Source organism: Siphateles boraxobius, unplaced genomic scaffold (genome assembly GCF_051911475.1).
Source record: "Siphateles boraxobius isolate OS27281-9 unplaced genomic scaffold, OSU_SipBor_1 65, whole genome shotgun sequence".
NCBI lineage: Eukaryota > Metazoa > Chordata > Actinopteri > Cypriniformes > Leuciscidae > Siphateles > Siphateles boraxobius.
This window is the reverse complement of record NW_027509192.1, coordinates 3,942,631-3,948,630: the sequence shown is the minus strand read 5'-3', so window position 1 is coordinate 3,948,630 and position 6,000 is coordinate 3,942,631. Positions and strand designations below refer to the sequence as shown.

At 37.2% G+C, this 6,000-nt stretch overlaps 1 protein-coding gene across 2 annotated transcripts in view; it reads left to right on the top strand.

The window, feature by feature from the left end:
* Window positions 1-674: 674 nt before the first annotated feature.
* Window positions 675-6,000, top strand: part of furinb (furin (paired basic amino acid cleaving enzyme) b) — a 109,317-nt gene continuing 103,991 nt past the window's right edge. The window contains exon 1 of one of the 2 annotated variants that reach the window (XM_077210327.1): window positions 675-1,169. The gene's annotated coding sequence lies outside the window, so the exon portion shown is untranslated. The remainder of the gene's footprint in view (window positions 1,170-6,000) is intronic. The other variant, XM_077210326.1, reaches the window with a different exon arrangement.

Genomic DNA, 6,000 nt, shown 5'->3' with positions numbered 1-6,000 from the left:
CAATAGGTTTTCAACACTAAAGTGCTTGAACACCTAATAATAATAATAAAGAGCCGCAGGGACTAATAAAATCAGCTTAGCAGGAGTAGAGCTGGGTCAGCGAAGAGGAATCCTTTGGTGACATTCTGTTTTCATTCGTGACTTGCATGCTGCTGCTTTCAGAGTAAAAAGTATTGGCAATACTGTTAATCTGTCTGTCAAAACAAAAACGATGCTGATGATTACGTGTAGCCATTGCTCCACATTGAGAAGGATCCAATTGTAATCTAAATCATTCACAGCAAAAAAAAAAATGTAATTCTGTTATCATTTACTTGTATCATCAAGTTAGAGTCACCATTCACTTTCATTGTGTGGACAAATACTCCATGAAAAAGAACAGTTCCTAACATTCCCAACATATTTCCAAAGAAAATAAGTCTTGGAATACCATTAAGGATGGGTAAATAATGGCAACAATTTCACTGAATTTTAATTTTTGGGTGAAATGTTTCTTTAAGAATTGCATTTCGACGCTAGTAACATTAAATACATTTGTACTTGCTACTGCATTTGAAATAGCTTTGCGATTAGGTAAAATAATAATTATTTTTATTGAAACAGTGTGTCTGAATCCTGCAGATGGAGCCCGCGAATAGCGGACCACAAATAGTCCAGAAGCCTCATACCATGACGTACTTCCTGGGAATTGTAGGCCATTTGTGATTACTAGAGATTTGTGTACGGATGTATCCCGTTATTCCCGTTATACGGATGCATCCCGTAACAATAAAGCAGACGCGACCGATGACACATGACACCGGCACAGAGGTTTTCATTTTATTTGCAAACATTTAGATAAGTATAGCACGGAGACACAAGATTGATAAATAATTAAAATAAAGGGCTACCTTAAAGGAAGACGCGCGCACTGTTGAAAGTTTCATCGATCTGCGCGCGCTCGCCGCGTGATGCTGAGTTGAGTTCGCGGGGTGTCGCGGAACGGCGCGAATATTCTCCGTTATGGTTTCTCAGTGGATATACTTAACATTTCTGTCGTGAATGGAGTCCATTCCGGAGCTGCAACGTTATTGAGAAATGTGAGCTCGTTACCGGATTCCGAGGCTGTGTTGAAGCGCAATGACAGCTCGGTCTGTGCTCGAGGAGGGGTCAACGGTCTCATTTCTGAGGTAAATGACAGTTCGTGTGTCGTCTTCATTTAATCTAATAAGAACGGAAAACTGAGGTGAAGTTAACGGTAAGAAAGTTTTGATTTATTGAATTTTTGCAATGGTAAGTTAACGTTATGCTTTTACGTTTTCGTCCAACTTCTTACAATTTGAGCGAAATAATTTGTGTTTTTTTTAAAACATTTTTTATTCATTCGTACATTATTTGTGTTTTTGCGAGCGGCACGACAATTCGACCGTTAAGTTTTGCCTTAACGTGCACATTTTGTTAAACTGGTTTGATGAATTATTTTGTGTTATTTTGTAATGTCAAAAAATGTGACTCAAAACTTATAATTCGGTCATCCTACTCACCCGAAATAATGTTGTTCCAAACCAATAGCCAATGACTTTATTTCCTCAGTAACACAAAAGGAGGAGATGCTCGGCACAGTAACGTAACGTTAACGGTCACTGTTCACTTTCATTGCACCTGTTTTTCATGCTACTAATGGGGACTAGTCTCTTTTTGTCTTCCACGAAAGAAAGAAAGTCGTTCTAGCACATAACAACATTTTAAACTGACTCAAAATCCTTAAAGATTTATCATCGTATTGCACGCCCAGTGCTTTCAGCATAATTGAATGATTTCCGTTGGTCTGACTGATTTACGATGTAACGTTACGTGAGCTCCTCTTAACCCGTGAATTCATAGCGTCCAGGGCAATAAATAAATGCAGTATTGTGCTATTCTTTGTCTCGTGATGTTAATATGATGACTGTGATGATCCTCAGAATAGAATAGCATTATTATTAAGTGTCTTTTTTTACCCACAAGGCTTTTTTAGAACAGGCAGTGTGGTCATTTTCTGGATTGATCTTAACAAGAGAGAGAGGAAAGAAAGAGGTAGAGATAAACAGAGTATTTGTGCGCTGTCTGTCCCTCTCTAATGAGTGACTAAGCACTTCGGTTCCTGCCCTTACCAAGCCATCATGGATCATTAAAGGTTTAGTTGTAGTTGTGTTTGATGAGGAGTTACTAAGGCATAGTAATTACTGTTCTTTCTTCCCCAGAGAGCACGCTATAAAATGCTGTATGCTGGCCCTCCTAGCCAGCATACAGTAGCATCGCCCGGCACTTCGCCTCTTGCAAGCATGCAATCTGTCAAATCCTCGAAGACAGTTAGATAATCGTACTCTGCATTCGATTCCGTCTTTAATGGGTGCTCATAGTCATTTAATATGAAAAATAAGTAATTTGAAGTGTTGAACGACATTGATGGCCCGACCTCCAAGATGTTCTACTTGACTGGCTTCACATTTGAATGTCATTTTGGCTATGTGACCTGTTCCTGAAGCACCAGGAATTCATGATTTACTAGAAATGCACAAATGTTCAGTTCTAGGAAGGCTGTTGATAACCAATTATTCTGATCGTTTCTGGTCAGTGTTGCGGTTTCCATGTAATTACCAGAATTCCCTCTGGACTGGTTCCACATTCTGCTTGTAAGCTAAAAAAAAAAGTGTTTTTCTGTGTTGTTTCCAACACAAAAAGGAACACAAAGACCTTGTCAGACCTAATAAAGAGAAGAAAGGACTAGCCACAAGCCCTGTTTGTATGTCAGAACAGCAACAGACTAGGAATTAACAGCCTTTCTGTCACATCTTACATATGTTGCGCTCTGAAGGTGAGCCCTTCATTACCTCCAACATTTATCCATTAGGAGATGCTTCCACAAGTGGCTGCATTATTAAATTAGTATTGTCGAGACAGGCGAAAGATTGGGATGGTTAACCTGAAAGGGAGTTATTTGACAGTGCTGAAAATGGCTTATGTTTAAGAGTGCTAGAGGCGGCGAATAATTTTCCAAGAGCTGACCTCTTATCCGTTACCTTTTGAAGACTTGTCTTAGCTGCTAATTTACTCAGTCTGCTTAAAATTAGCTTAATGAAATCTATTAATTGGTTTTAACAATCGATTAGGTTTAGATATGACATGGCATTGCTTTTTCTGTTACTGTAAAACGTGCAGGTACAGTATCTCTCTCTCTCTCTCTCTCTCTCTCTCTCTCTCTCTCTCTCTCTCTCTCTCTCTCTCTCTCTCTCTCTCTCTCTCTTATTTTCTGTGCTTGCGGAGGTGTGATATTCACAGGTTCCATCACTAAGACACACATGGATTTCTCCTCTTTCCTCTCCAGCTCACTGCACTGTGCCAGCCCTTAATGAGCTCTGTAATGCAGATTTTAGACGTGACGATTTGTTTGTTTCTTCAGCAAGCCTTTTACCAAGATCCTCACTTCTTCCTACCAGGAGCTGCTATTTAAATGCTAAACTCTGCATTGTAGCCGTCATACTCGGAGGAATTGTTTTGCTAATGACATTCTCTTGTTTTAAACGACATTGTGCAGGTCAGAGCTATAATTTTAACACTATTCCTAGTCCTTGTGTGTCATGCCTTCACTCTAGCAGGAAAATACTATGAATTTTAACGCTTGCTTTCTTTGAAAGCACACGCAAGGCTGTATTGTTCATGCTCTGTTTTGTTGTAGAGGGTGTCGGGGGTTGTACACCAAGCCCTGAACCAAGCTTTGAGCTTATTTACACAGTCAGCAAGAACTGAGCTGTCTCTAAGGAGCTGCTCAACTCTCACAGGACTCCCTCTTGCTGTCGGAGAGCTTCTCTGATGGATGGTGCAATACTCAAGCTACATGGTCATCATCCCAATGTATATGTCAAACCTTGAATAAAACACATTCTGTCTTTCGCAGACCCTGACTGCTGTTCCTAAAATGTTCTTCTGGTAGAAGAATTCAAGGGCATTCTAAAAGTAGTCCATACTTAAAGTTGTGGTCAGAATTATCGGCACCCCTGGTAAATATGATCAAAGATGGCTGTAAAAATAAATCTGCATTGTTTATCTATTTGATCTGAATCACATTATGAAATAAATGGTTTTCTCCAAAACACGTTTGCCACAATTATTGGCACCCCTAGAGTTTTTTATGAGTAAAATATCTCTGAAGTATATTTTCATGAATATTTACATTTTTTATCATACCAGGGTGACTAGGAACATGAGATTGTCTAGCTATGACTTGTTTCACAGGAGTATAAGTATGAGGAAACTCAAGGGCCAAATTCCCGTAATCATCCATCACAATGAGTAAAACCAAAGAATACAGTTTTGATGTGCAGCAAAATATTGTTGAGCTTCACAAAATAGAAAGTGGCTGTAAGAAAATTGCTAAAGCATTGAAAATCTTCATTTCCACCATCAGGGGAAAAATTAAGAAGTTCCAATTATCAAAAGATGTTATGAATCTGCCTGGAAGAGGACTTGTGTCTATATTGTCTTAATGCACGGTGATGAGGAGAGATTGAGTGACCAAAGACTCTCCAAGGATCACAGATGGAGAATTGTTGAACCTTGGGGTCAAAAAGCCTTAAAAAAAATCAAACAACCCCTACATCACCACATGTTGTTTGGGAGTTTGTTTGTTTTTTAAGAAAAATCCTCCTCGCTCATTTTAAAAAACTCCAGTATATTCAGTTGTCAGACATGACTGGAACTTCAAATGGGATGAGGTTCGATCGTCAGATGAAACTAAAAAAGAGGTTTTTAGGAGCAAACTCTCCAGATGGGTTTGGTTTTAATAGGGATAATAAGTACGCCATGCCCACGGTTAAATATACTGCTGGATCTTTAATGTTGTGGGCCTATTTTTTTGCTGGAGGTCGTGGACATCTTGTTCAGATACATGGTATGTGGATTCTAGCAAATACCAACAGATAAAAAATCAACCTGATGGCCTCTGCTAGAAAGCTTATAATGGGCCATGCTTGGATATTCCATCAGGACAACAATCCAAAACAAACATCAAAATCAACACAAAAATGTGTCACTGAGCACAAAAGAAAGCTTCAATCAGCCATGACCTTCCCAGTCCCTGACCTGAACCCAATAGAAAATGAGTGGGCTGAACAGAAGAGAAGAAGCACCAACATGGATCTGGGAATCTGAAGGATCTGGAGAGATTCTATATGGAGGAATGGTCTCTGATCTCTTGTCAGGTGTTCTCCAAACTTATCAAGCATAAGAGAACATTCAGAGCTGTTATCTTGGCAAAAAGAGGTTGCATAAAGGAAATAATTAATAAAAGGGTGCCAATAATTGTGGCCAACGTGTTTTGGAAAAAAAAACATTTATTTAATAATGTGACTTTCACTCCACTTTCAATTCATTCACTTCAATAAAAGGTTGGAGTTTTGCAAACATTTTTGAATGAAAGATCAAAAGTATAAACAATGCAGATTAATTTTTACAGCCATCTTTGATCATATTTACCATGGGGTGCCAATAATTCTGACCACAAATTTATACTGAATATAGACTACCATTCAGTAGTTTTGAAAGAAATGAATACTTTTATTAAGCAAGGATGCATTAAATTGAACAAATAATAATAAGATAATAAAGGCATTTAAATATATATATATATTTAAATGCATTTATTATCTTATTATTATTTGTTCAATTTAATTCATCCTTGCTTAATAAAAGTATTCATTTCTTTCAAAACTACTGATATATAGCAGTACTATACTATAGCAGTATATAAATTGTATATATATATATATATATATATATAACTATATATAAAAAAATATATATATATATATATTTTTTTTTTTTAAATGCCTTTATTATCTTATTATTTGTTCAATTTAATGCATCCTTGCTTAATAAAAGTATTCATTTCTTTCAAAACTACTGAATGGTAGTCTATATACAGTATAAAGTTGTGGTCAGAATTATATATATATATATATATATATATATATATATATATAT